This window comes from Malus domestica, chromosome 13 (assembly GCF_042453785.1).
Source record: "Malus domestica chromosome 13, GDT2T_hap1".
Lineage (NCBI taxonomy): Eukaryota > Viridiplantae > Streptophyta > Magnoliopsida > Rosales > Rosaceae > Malus > Malus domestica.
This window is the reverse complement of record NC_091673.1, coordinates 24,546,651-24,560,714: the sequence shown is the minus strand read 5'-3', so window position 1 is coordinate 24,560,714 and position 14,064 is coordinate 24,546,651. Positions and strand designations below refer to the sequence as shown.

General features: G+C 34.6%; 2 long non-coding RNA genes across 2 annotated transcripts; both read right to left on the bottom strand.

The window, feature by feature from the left end:
• Positions 1 to 5,026: 5,026 nt before the first annotated feature.
• LOC139190577 (uncharacterized) lies at positions 5,027 to 8,009 on the bottom strand. Its single transcript, XR_011574886.1, has 2 exons — positions 7,859 to 8,009; positions 5,027 to 7,754 (listed from the first exon to the last, which is right to left on the bottom strand). It is a non-coding gene; the product is annotated as an uncharacterized lncRNA (long non-coding RNA).
• A 3,027-nt stretch (positions 8,010 to 11,036) lies between these two features.
• Positions 11,037 to 11,890, bottom strand: LOC139190725 (uncharacterized). Its single transcript, XR_011575081.1, has 2 exons — positions 11,654 to 11,890; positions 11,037 to 11,527 (listed from the first exon to the last, which is right to left on the bottom strand). It is a non-coding gene; the product is annotated as an uncharacterized lncRNA (long non-coding RNA).
• Positions 11,891 to 14,064: the final 2,174 nt, after the last annotated feature.

Genomic DNA, 14,064 nt, shown 5'->3' with positions numbered 1-14,064 from the left:
AGATCTTAGCAGTTAGATTTAATGAATTTATAAATATAAACTAAAAAAATACACCCATACTACTAACTCAGGGGAGAACTCTGAGCTAAATTTGCCCCAAAAAAGAGTTTTGAGTTAAAACTCTTATTTGGCCCAAGGGTTGGAGTAAGTTGGAGTATATTTAAAATCTAAAATTTGAGTTTGACTTCAAGAGTTGGAGCAAGTCTTAACATTGTAATTTATACGAAGAGTGCATTAGTTAACTGATTTTGGAACGTTGAAATACGGTCAAAGTAGTAAGCAGACAGATCACAGTATGGAATAAACCATGAAAAAGGGGTAAAAGGAAAACTGAAAAAGTGACCTCTCCTGAAGCTTTTTGTTACTGAAATCTAAGAGACCGATTAAAGTGGGTGACCGGAAAGTAAAGAAAGTGAAAGAGGACATAAAAATTCGACCAAAAAAAGAAAGAGGACATAAAAAAGAAAAGAAAAGGTCGTATGTGATCAAAGTATGCCCCTCTCTTTCTTTGCTAGCTTTATTTCTCGATCTTCTTTAAGTCCTCTATATCTCTCTCTTTTGCATATTTGCATGCCGATTTCCGATGGCAAATATTTTAACAACCCAACTCATCATTATTGCCACTGTATCTTCTCCTTTGCTCCCTAATCCCCATGAACATGAACTCTCCTTTTCCACTTTTTCTTTTTTGTTTTTTGTTTTGTCTTCAAAAGGAGAGAAAGAATTTCATACGATCTATGGAACAAACTTGCTGACACTTGCTAACTAGGCTTCACAGTTACAACTCCTCATCAAATTAATATGATTAAAATCAGCTTGTTTAGTTTTATTTTTTATTAATTTTTTTAAAGAAATAATAACCTAATATCACCGATAAAAGTGTATTAAACTCTTACACGGTCATCATATGTAATAAATATCATAAATTCAAATTTATAATATTGATAATAGACGCAACACACCCATATTGGCACACGCTTAATGCCTCGCTATCCAACGAGATCACATCAAGTCATTGCCACATAGAGACCATGATAGTTGCATAAAAAACATTTACATGTGTTGGAAAATTTGAGTAGAAATTTCATTGTCCCACATTGGCCATTCCCAAAAGGTTTCCTCACTTTATAAGGTTTTGTCCTTTATAGATAATTATTGGAGTGATGGACTATAATTGTCAAAAGATGGGCCTTGGGCTTTGAAAATTAAATTCTTTAATTAATTATTTTTAATTCATTTCGAATTTAATTAATTTTTACCAACAGACTCATCTTTTCAGATGAAGTCTGAAGTGTAGTGAAAGAACGCAGAAAGCAAACACCCCTCTAAGAAGATGTCTCCCAACAGATGCAACCCATTTTCATACCTGTTGTGAACATGCATAATCCTATTATATATACATCCATCTGCATGACATTTAGAACAAAGAAAAATATAATTCTTCTTCTACAATCCAAAACATTCTTACTAAGAGAACCACAAAAAAGAAATTTGCCAGAAGTTAAGTTTTCCGGTGTTTGAATTTTAATTTGATCGTTGAATCCTGGTGAAGCAGACGTCCGTAGTCCTACAAGCACTGAGTAGGGGCGAAATATCTATTTCAAGGACATTGCGGTACGCAAGCCTCAATCTTTAGTTTTTTCTGTTTAATATTATTTTGTGTTCATACTCTGTTAAGTTAGTTGTTCGCATTCATCATTTATTAGCATATATAAAATTATCATTGATTGTTGATATTTATCCAACAACATGAAGTGGCATGTGTAGGTTTCACATTGTTGTGCTTAGCGAAACGAGTATCATTACAAACTTCAAATAGCAAATTTCCTTTTTGTTGAGCCATAATTATAGTATACCCAAGAAGCTTTACTTTTTCTCACATATTCACATTTGCAGGCTGCGAGAAGATTGTAGGCTAGGGCTACCAAGGGCCGAAACGCGTGAGTGCGTAAGCCGTCCGTCGATTCGTGTTGCATGTAGTTGTTGTTGTGGTGAAGATCAACTGATGAAGAACTCCGTTTTGGCTCCAACTAACCAATTCATTCTCTCGTACTTTTGGCTAAAAGATATAAATAAATCAAGCTTAACCATGCTCTCAAAAAACGAAAATTTAGTACCTAAACTGAGCATATGATTTATCATGGATAAATTTGATGTTCCAACTAGATTATGAAACTATATGTAGCATTCACTAGATTGAGAAAATGGAGTTCTGAAAGTGTACAAAATTTATTCGAAGAGAAAACTTTCATGCACTCCTATTTCATGATAAAAAAAACAAATGTACTTCCACAAGAAACTTCAACCACATCACCAAACCAAGCAAGGGTGGGGATTGTTCTAGTGGTTAGGATCTTGTACTTCAATAACTCATTGCGTCTCGAGTTCAAAGCTTCACCCTCCCCGAATAGTAATATCACTTTATTGAAATGAAAAAACAAATCCCAATTTCTGCATTATTAAATAATTAAAGGGGACACATTGGATGAGGTCCCTAACTATTAATATTCTTTGACTGAAACCTTATCTATTTTTAATTTTTTATCAAAGTCCCGATATTAATGTAATAATGTAAGTTACTATATTTTTTAAATAAAAAATAAAAATTTGAAATTTGTATTTGTTTTTATTAATGAGATTTTAAATAATTTGTGGGATTAAAAATAATAAAATATAAATTATACTCTCTATTATATTGTGTGTGTGTGTGTTGGTACATTCATCAAAATTAACAAACAAAAAAAAAACTATTGTACCAAAACATGGATATATTCTTCAAAACCACATAAAAAAAAAGAAAAAGATATTAGGCTTAATAACATTAGTAAATTTCTTCGATTCAACTTAATATTGATACATTCTCAAAACAACCAAAGAGAATGTACCCATATAATTTTAAAAAAATGTATTAAAAATATTGAATGGATTTTATATTGAAAAATTGGGTACATTTTATATAATTTTTTTTTTGTATATTTTATATTAAAAAAGGGTACATTTTACATATAACAAATTGGTATATTTAGAAGATTAAAAAAATTGAAAATTATATGAGTGAGTACATTTAAGAATGAAATATTGAGAATCTTTTTATGAAAAACTAATGGGTACAAACTTATTCTAATTTTTTTATTTTGAAAATGTTTGAATTGAAAATAAATTAGGATTTTAATAAAGATGTGAGTATTAAAACCTTAAATCAATTACTAATTTTTATTTAAAAAAGTGTAATAAATATGTAATTTCATTATCACATTAATGTTAGAGACTTCAATCAAAATTTGAAAACTAATAAGGTTTCAGTCAATTAACATTAGTAATAAGAGACCGGATACTAATTTTTCCTAATTAAAAAAAATAGAAAATACCCAAGTTCCCAAATTTATGACGACAGATTTATTTTGTACATGTAGCCTGTTTTATTCGCTTTTGGGTGTTTCTTGCCCTCCAATTATTCTGACAGTTCGAAAAAGCAAATCGATAACAGAAAGACGATCAGGCATGTATTACTCTCCCGATATATGCATTGCATGAGTGAGCTGATAATTGATGGACAAAAGCTTACTCCCATGTCTGATCTCAGCTGAGCTACATGTATTCATTGATGGACAAAAGGCAGAGAAGTAGACACATAAAACAATAGCTAGCATATAACAAAACAAAGGCTAGCTAGTAGCTAGGAAGTACGTACCCTCTGAGTCTGACCTAGCTGCTAGAGCAAGGTCACCACAACAAAACAAAACCTGTCTACAAAGAGTCGACTTGTGCTGGGTTGTAAATAGACCATTCAGATTGATCGGTACTGAGTAGTAACTTGTAGGTACGTTATGAGTTTAAAGTTAGACCTATCACAATGTGTGTCAAATGCATGCTAGCTTGGAATCAACTTCTCACGGGCTTGTTATAACAATAAGTTGCATAAACATAACGAGCATAAGTATGCCATACAAGTAATCACTTTTGTTTTCTTGACTAGCTTCTGGAAAATCTTGGACCACACGACAATGTAGATGCTCACTTCGGAAAAATGGAATGCAATATTACTTATCAATTGGTAACTTCACCATATTGGGTGTTCTTAGCAGTACTATGTTTAGAAAAATATCCAAATGTAGGTAATATTTTTTAGAAGATTGCTTGAAATGAATCATTTATTTGGAAGATTGCTACTAATACCTAGTGAGTGGGGTACTAACCTAAGTAGTTTATGGCATGCCTAATGTCCTCATAACACACCGAACATTGGTCAACTGACTAGAGCACATTTCCCACGTGGTTTAAGCTCATTACACAACTAATCACTCTAATCTCCTGCTTAGTTCAAAAATTAATAATTTATGAATCTTTTGTTTACGAAATGATCATGCAATGCATTTCAAATCCATCCATCTAACTTTTTTTTTAATACATTCCTAGAAATCCCTTTGCAAATCCTCAACAAATATGGCATAAGAAAACCAAACCAAACCACAAATTTTCAATAGATAATTGGTTTGGTTTCTGTTCGGATGGTTTGGCCCAAGACCAAATCATTTTTTCTTTTTCATTCTTTCGACTCTGTTATATCAATTACCATAATAAAGTTTTCCACATGATTTTCATTTTCTAATATATCAAACCATTTTAAAATTCAACAATATGCCATCAAACGTTTATGTTTAGTAACTAATATATACTTACACCTCAATTATCAATACCATCAAAATTTCATCAATCTTCAAAACCAAAACTGTAGTTCTTAACCAATTCCTTTCAGTTTGGTTCCGTTTTAAACCATTTGAGTTTTTTATGACCAAAACCAAGCTAAATCGTCTTGTACAGTTCATATTGGTCGGACTTCTGCCCACCCTTAAGAGTTAGGGCTTCCATGATTTTTTTCAATGTATTGTATCCATTTGTTTCAAATACCTCCATCTAAGTTTTTGAAGTAACTACATTTACCACGAGTCCTTTTGGATATCCCTCAACAACATAGTCTAAAGAAAACAAACAAAACCAAACAAATGTCTAGTTCTTGCTAATTGAATAAGCAAAGAAGAACCACATGTTATCGGGTGCCCTTGAACGGAGAAGCGAAGAATGTTAATTTGAAAAGATTCTACAAATTTACATCAACATATTGTCAATCTATCTGTCAAGAAAAAACATACAGTCAATCTTAAGCGAATAAAAATCTGCACGCATGTATAAAAAATAAATGAAAATTCTGCATGTCATAGCATGCATGCCCATATTTAATTTAGACCAGTTGGCGTGACATTGACAAAGATTTGAGAGATATCAAGTACTGTGGTACAAAATTCTTCCCTTCAGTTTCAGTCACTTTTTAAACAAAAAAAGAGTAAAGAAAAATCCGTTTCTAAAAATATCTAGAATTTAGGCTCTGAAATTTAAGAACAAACAGTGTTATATGCGTTTGATATGTTGTTTTTGAAGAACAAACTCACGAAATGAAAAACACAAAGTACAATATTGGGCATAGATACTAGTTTGATGTTCTCTGTGTTTTCAAGCATAGAATCCAAAAAAAAATAAAAACAACAAGATACATATAAAATAAAGGAAAACTAAGGAAAAGTCCAAAAAAACTTTAGTTTTAATGAAAAAAGACAAATAAAAGTGTAGTGAATTGTACTAGAGAAAGGTAAAAATGTGGTTTTTCGTTAAAAGTGAATAGTATCGGGAGTGTTTAGTTAAAGCTCCCATAAAACAAAGGTAGAGTTTTGAGAAAAAAAAATCATGTACTTCACAATCACCTTGACAGTCATCACAACCAACACCTTATTAACTACCATCTTTGTCACTTCCACCACTTCTCACCACTATCGCCGCCACCACAACCCTCTACCAATATCACCACTACAACAACAACCACCATCACCACCACCACCTCCCACCATCTCCGCTACCATCAACCACGCCACCTCCTAACCACATTTCCCCCCCAACACGCTACCATTATTACCACAACCACCTTCCACCACTATGCTTACCATCACCACCGTCACCAGCCTCTTATTGACACATCTTGACCTAGAATGTCCACCTGGATTCTGAATCGAGTTGTGCTGGCCGACATCGGAAGGTGACGAAGCCATAAAGTGTAGTGATGTGGAAAATGTGAATAAATTTAAACCTAAAAGTGCCTAAAGGTAAGAGTGCGAATGTGAGCGAGAATGAACCCATTTTACATGTGATGTTAGAGTATAAGTAAAGTACAGTAAAAGTAGAATAAGATTTATACCAATGGGAGTGTTTCCATAACAATATTTTTCCAAAAAGTCCTCGTCAACACGAAAGCTCTGCTACTAAAACTTGGAGAGGAAAAAAACAAGGGTGAGTGGGATTAAAAATAAAACTTTGTAAAAACCTTTTCGAAAGCATAATAACCCTTCACTGTAAAACAAGTATAGTTTCCAAATATAACATATATTGTATAGTATGAAAATACTTACCGTAGCCTGCAATATCTCAAGAATTCAATACGTCACAATATTTCTAAAATAAACACCCAACGTCCGATAATCACCTAATCTCTTATAAACAAACATATCATATCGAGTGGTCATCAACATATGCTGACACATGAGTTCACGCAGAGATATTCTAACATGAACAAGATTGGGTGTAATAATGATATACGCTCGAGTATTACATTCACGTGAAGACTGGCGCTATGCGCATCACATACGAGTCCTAATTACCTATGGCAATCCAGGACAAGATTGGCACCTACAGATCCAAAGTAAGCGTACGGTGCGATGTGAGCCCTGACCTCAAGCGAGTACTAACATTAGTGCAGCACACGATGAGCAGATAATGTAAATATGATCATGCAACGGTAAATCGATAATTCTAGTCAACATAACACCATTCATGGCCGTAAATATAATTAAGACATCCCATAATAGTTCGCATACATGTGCATCCCCAGGATTCAGAATAATTTCATAATTCTCAACATTACAACCTTTCTTATAAACTTTAATTTAATTATGGCAATCACATAAAAAATTCATTATTATATATATATATATGTTAAAACTAAACAAATATATATACTATATAAAAGAAAAGACCTACTCACAGATACTTGAGAGGTCACAGCCGTTCGAATTAGGAAAGCTGGAGTCTCCGATAGTAATCGCTCATAATATTGGGACCCATTAGTAAAACTCAATTAAATGATTAAATTTGGGAAAACAAAGCGTGAATTTGGAATCAGGGGCATCGAAATATGTTAAGAAGGATCCCAGGAAAATTTTGTAAAAAGTCAACGATCAACCCTAAAAAGTCAACCGAACCGCCTCCGCGGTCTACTACGTTAAAACTTTGGAATTTTACTAAATGGATGCCAAAAAACGAACTCGGGGCATCAAAATTAGCCTGGGAGGGTTCTCGAGAAAAATTCAAAAAAGTCAACACAATGAATATTCTAGGAATATTCCAAATCCAATTAGGAACTGGTCGGGTAGGATTCGGGTTTGGACTTTTTTTTTCGGGTCGGGTTGATTCGGTCTCATTCACGAGTCCGGTCGCCGATTTCTGGAAAGTGTAACTGGGAAACTTCCACGACTTCAATCAACCACAAAACTTCATTAATCCTAGCCATCCAATATATCAAATCGAAGCTCAGAGAACAAGAAATCGAAATATACCATTGGTTTCCTCGACCATGGCTGAATTTGGTTGGAAAAAGGCTCGAAATCTGCAAGATCTCCTCCAAAACTAGGGAAGCTTCTCCCGAGGCATTACTGCATTATAAATCAGCCAAAACATCTCAAATTTACCCTAATTGTACACCAAAAAAAGATTTAAGAAGTTTTTTTTTTTGGGGGGGGGGGGTTTCGAGGCTCACCTTAGCCAAGAAAGGCGAGAAATTGCCGAAGATAATCTTGAACAGTGGCGGTGCCACTGCACAGAAAGAAGATAAAGAAAGTGACAGTCCAGGGCACGAATTTTCGTCTATAGTCTGGGTTGTGACGCTCGTCGAAAGAAGTGGCTAGTGATAGTGCCGAACCGTCTATTTTTCAAGTTGTACCTCATAAATCACCCTTACAAAATATTAGTTAAATCAGAAATAATTAAGACATCTAATTAGGTTAAAAGAAATGAATGAATACTTTGTTATATAAAAAACAATGAAATTTGATTTTGATAATTAAATAGGCAAATGGTTTTGGATTGAATTGAAATTTTTCAAGGATGATCTATGAATCGAGACTTACAAAATAGACGGTTCGGATCGTTAAAATTCGAAGTGGAGTGGGCCCCACACCTAATCCCATTTTTTTGAAAAAATGGAGATCCCTTTGCATAAAGGGCCTCTCTCTCTCTCTCTCTATATATATATATATACACACAAACACACACACACACACACACCTTTAGAGGAAGGGATTTCCATTTTTTATAATAAAAATGGGGATTTGTTGTGGGGTCCACACTATATCAAACTTTAACGATCCGAATTGTCTATTTTTCAAGTTGCACCTCATAGATCATTCTTGCAAAGTATTAGCCAAATCAGAAATGGTTAAGACATCTAATTGAGTTCAAAGAAATTAACAAATACTTTGTTATATAAAAAACAATGAAATTTTATCTTGATAATTAAATAAGCAAATGATTTCGGATTGAATTAAATTCTTGTAAGGATGATATATGAAACAAGAGTTATAAAATAGACGGTTCGAATCGTTGAAGTTCGATGTAGAGTGGGCCCCACACCTAATCTTTATTTTTTGAAAACAATGGGATATATATATATATATATATATAGTTATGTCTTTCGTACTTTAGCAATGAAAACGTCACATAATAGACTCATTATCAATAAAAGCGAATGCATCTCTCTCAATGTAAACAATCATGTCATCATTCAACCATTGATCTCCCACTTCGTTATGATTTGGTGTTTTCACAATATTCATAGTAAAAAAAGCTCTCTACACTAAAGTAGTTGCAACCGGTAACATCAAGACCAATGTAAGAAACTTATACACTAGCATATAGCTTGCACACCTCCTGATCTTCACGAACTCCTTTGCAAGATCACTAATTCCTCCCGGTATTAGACTCTTAATCCTAGAGTAAAATATACTATATGACTAATAACTAATTAAACCAAGAGGAATGAAGATCTCGATGAGTAGATAAACTTTCATACCTGTGACTAAGGCCAATTTGGCTAGGAAAACCCTCAATTTCATGAAAATCTGCCGGAACCCTAGGTTTGGGGGTGCTTTGATTCGTCCTCAAATCAAATCCGCCGCTCCAACCAATGATTAGGCATTGTTTCAAAGCTCAAAGGAAGTATATTGGTAGTGGCAATTGAAAGAAATCATTGCAGAAATGGCGGATTGCCACCAAGAAAACCACGGTGCCGTCGATGCTCTTGCCACGAAACCAAGACCAAATCTTGTCCAATTTGTGTAGAAAATTGAAGAGGAATGATCGATGAGAAGTTCCCAAGTAGTGGGCCGATGCAATTTGTCAGAATTTGACCGGAGAAAGCACCAGATTTCATGCATTTCCGCTGGGTTGGGTACAGGTCATGGTGAACCCAACGGCTCTCCTCCTCCTCTTCTTCTCTGTTTCTCTTTTCTCTCTTCTTTGATTGGTCACCCTCACATCTCTCCTCTTCTGATTCGCCTCACCTCTCCCTCATTTCTCTCCTTTATCCTCCATCTCTACCGCCCAACTTTCTTCCTTTTAATCTGGGCCACACACGTGGCCTTCCTGATTTGGCTCCAGAAATCTGGAGCATTCTAGAAATAAATAAATTTACAATTTTTCCTCGACTTCATTCGTTAGTATCTCCTTCGTTATAACTCCAAATCACGATCCGTTTACGCCCACGCGTCTGTAGCGACAAGTACTACGAGGATATGTCAAGAAAATAAACCTTACGTGACATGACACGACAGTAAACAAAAGTCAACACTTTGTCTCAAAGGGCATTTTCGTAAATTCACTTTTTAAAATTATAAAAATTATAATAATTGGGGATGGGTCGTTATAGGTCCCCACTTCAATTTTTTTTTAATCAACTAAATGAAATGACATCATTTGGTTAAGGATTTTTCAGAAAATAAAATAAAATAAAAACTGTTGCACAGCAGCAGCAGGAACTTAGAAACCAGAAAGCAAGTTGAGCATCCATAACTTTCGAAGGGACTAGAGGGATAGAATGACACACCCCGACTTGGAATGTCCATTAGGACTCAGAATCGAGCTGTGCTGGCCGACACCTGGAGGTGACGAAGCCATAAAGTGTGATGATGTGTAAAATGTGAATAAATTTAAGCCTAAAAGTGCCTAAGTACATGAGTGCGCGGTGAGCGGGTATGGCTCGGGCTAGGATGTGACACAGAACCACCGCTCCTAGGCTTAATTTCCAGCTAGGGGAGGGGCGGTTGCCCTTCCTTGTCCCTCTATAGCTTCACCACTGCTTAGAACCCTTGTGAGATTCACACTCAACGAAAGCTTGCCAAGATGGAAGAAAAAAACTAAAAATTTCATGAAAATTAGTGTAGAGTGAAAGCAATTTGTGACTAACGCCTTAAATTTATCTAGCAAATTGATCCACGGGTCTATAGGGGGGTGATTAGTGACACATTTGGAACCTATATATTGATGAGAGAGTTTTTTTTTTTTTTTTTTTTTTTTTTTTTTTTTTTTTTTGTGTAAACCACCTCTGTTAGGGCTGGTTTGGTATTGCTAGGTTTTGAAAAAAAACTGCTTCTACTGTGTTGTGAGAATAAGTAGCTGTGAAATAAAGCAGCAGAGTGCTTGGTAAACTTTTTTTTTAAAAGTTCTTTTGAAAAAAAAAGTAGTATGATAGTGTTTGGTAAACTTTTATGTAAAACAACTGTGACGGTATGAAATGACCAAAAATGGTATAATACTAGATGTGATATTAATTTAATTTTCTTGACAAATAAAGGTGAATTACTAAATATACCTTTTTTTTAAAAGAAAAATATTTATAAACTTTATCTTAAACATATAATCCAACGTTTAACAAGAAATCATAATCCAACATTCAACATATAATTGAGCATTTAAAATATCTATTTACAATACAACTATTACTCCTTATACTATTACTCTTTATCTTTCCTTTTATTATGGAATCATAATTTTTATTCCCTTTGCCCTTGTCATCTCTCAAATCCCCTTTCCCTTGTGATCCACATCGCCTTCGCATTAGACTTTTCATCCTCTTCTTCTTCTTCTTCGTAATCTTCCTCCTCGTCTTCGTCTTCAAGGTCAACATTGGCTTCAAACTTACAGGTTTTCTCTTCGCCAATGGAGCAATTGTCGTTGAAATTTTCTAGGGTTTGAATTTTAGTTTCGACAGCCAACAGGCTGTTATGGGGAACTTCAAACTCTAGGTTTTGTTGAGGCAGTCGGGCTGGTCGCTGCAGCTGAGATCGGGTTTGCGCTTCCATGGCCATGGTGGAGCCGTGGTCTTCCATGTCGTTAAAGAAGTCCATCGTCGCCTGCCGCATCACTCCGAAACCTAGATTACCCAGAATCGCATATCACCTAGATTACCCAGAAATCCAAATCTTCCATTTCTAACTTCCAATTATTCAATTCAATATTCCAATTACCCAGAAATAAAGGTTACAAAATGGAAATTTACCTTTTTATTGATGAAGAGTGCTCGAACCAGATGAGAGGGAAAGATTGAGCTTGAATGAAGAGAGAGAGCTGGAGAAAGGGATCTCGAACCAGAAAGTGATGGTAGGTTTGGGAATTTGGAAGTTTCATTAATAAAATCAATGTAGCTCCATGTTTTCACAAGAAGCTGATTTATGAAGCTGCCTTTTGCAGCTTCCCATTTTTAGTTTTTTTTTTTCATCTGAAATTTTGAAATAAAGCTGGCTTGGGAGTGTTTACCAAACACCAAAAACTCTCCTAGCTTTTTTTCATACCAACTTTTTTTAAAATCACTTTAACCCCAAACCATTCCTTAGTTGCCTTAGGTAAAAATTTAGCTAGCTTGGACCCTATATTTTGACATGGTACGTAATAAACCACTACTTGTTTAAGGGAACTTTCTAGTTTCTACTATTCTATGAAGGAAATGTCAAATGTACTAACTCAAATTATATGTTAAGTTGTCGTCTGTCGAGTTTTATTCAAATTTGAAAAACACGAAAATTCTTCCATGGTGAACTGCGGCAGTAACTTCAACGCAAAAGCTTTAGATGTCACGATATTCACTTAGGACCAAAAAGCTATTTGCTCTGTAAGTGTACAGATACCACTATTATGGTCAAAAGTTTTTCTCACCTTTTACATCCTTTTTGGATCTCTTTATTCAGTAAATAATAATACATGAATAAATATTTTATTTTTATTTCGTTTAAATGGTTGGGTAAAGGACCGAAAAAATAAAAAATAAAAAAAGTGTTATCCGGATCTCACATTTTTATGTGTTTGAGATAATTAAGACTCTCTATTGGGCTCTCCTTGCTATGTTAATTCCCTTTCTCTGTCTCAAACACGAATTCCCACGAAAGAGGACAAACTTATACCAATTAAAATATATCTATATATATATATTTGTTTACAATATTTGCATAACGTTACCTATTTTATTATATAAATGTTCCATATATGAATATCAGTATATATGTAAATATACAAGATGAATAAAACCTTGGCACGAATGCAAGATGGAGAGAATAGAAGGGAATGTGGGAAAACGCCAAAGGAAAAGAACCCAATCCTCTTAACATTCCTTAATGTCTCTGATTAATAATATGCCACACAACACAAGTAGTTCCTTTGAAGTTTGATGAACGCATCTCAAGCTGACACACACACACACATTCCTCTCTCTCTCTCTCTCTCTCTCTCTCTCTCATATATGCATGTAATATGCATATATATAGGCGCACCTTTTCAAGCTCCCAACATGGATTCTCTTTGCCAGTGCAAAACCCATCACCCCTCTCAAGAGATATTACCAAATATTCAGAGAGAGAGAGAGAGAGAGGTAGGTTTATAAATTTTATATTTTATTGTCTACTTTTATTTTGCATGGGAATATAGGGGCCGCTAGTGATCGACGACCCTTTTGAGTAAATATGTGTGAGAGAGAGAGAGAGAGAGAGCTTTAACATAACACTCCCACTCTTGCAGTCATGATTGCAAGTGAGGTGGGTGGGGGTGCCTTTTGCTTTGTTCCATCATACTTTTTCATTGGTAGCGTTGAAGGGAATGTCTCGTTGCTTGGGCTTGTAAATTTTCTCGATTTTATCTTTGAAGCCTCCACTTGTCTTGGATTTGACTACCCATTGTGTGAAATGGAGGAGCATTCAGGCACAACCTCTCCTTGTCGCTACCTAGTTAATAAATCATTAATTTCCAGCACCATCCATATACACACAATTAAGTATCATCATTTGCACTAGCACTAATGAAAACGTGATACTTCTCTCCCATTTTTATCAAATTTTATTCGATTCAGATGCAGTGTTTCATTTTGCTCACATTTATATACTTAAAATCTGCATTTATTACTTGTTTCGAATGAGAAACTGTATAATAATTTGTAATCTACTGATATTTCTTTTTACAAATTTGAAACAAATCCTTAAAAAAAAAAATATCATATTGAATTTTGTTGAAGATCTGGATATATTCGCCTTTCCCGAGTTACATGGATCTCTTTAATTGAGAGGACTAATTAATTTGGAGCATCATTAACATAATAACATGCTATAAGACTAAGGGTATAGTTGAAATGTGTGATCAGCTAGCACAAAGTAGGTGATCACTCCTTTCTGCAACAGAAAAGGAGGGAGATCAAACAAAGTGATTACTTTGGTTGCAGTTACAGTTGTGAAATATGCATGCAGTCAGTCATGAACAGATTACAAACCAACTGTTTTGATTCTTTTCTAACTTTAGTCTTTATACACCAAAAAACATACATAAAGCTCTATCTACACCCACTACTATAAAAAAACACTTTGCGCGACGAAATAAGATTTATTGCGTAAAGTATGATTTTGTCGCTCAAAACCTTGCAAGACGAAATTA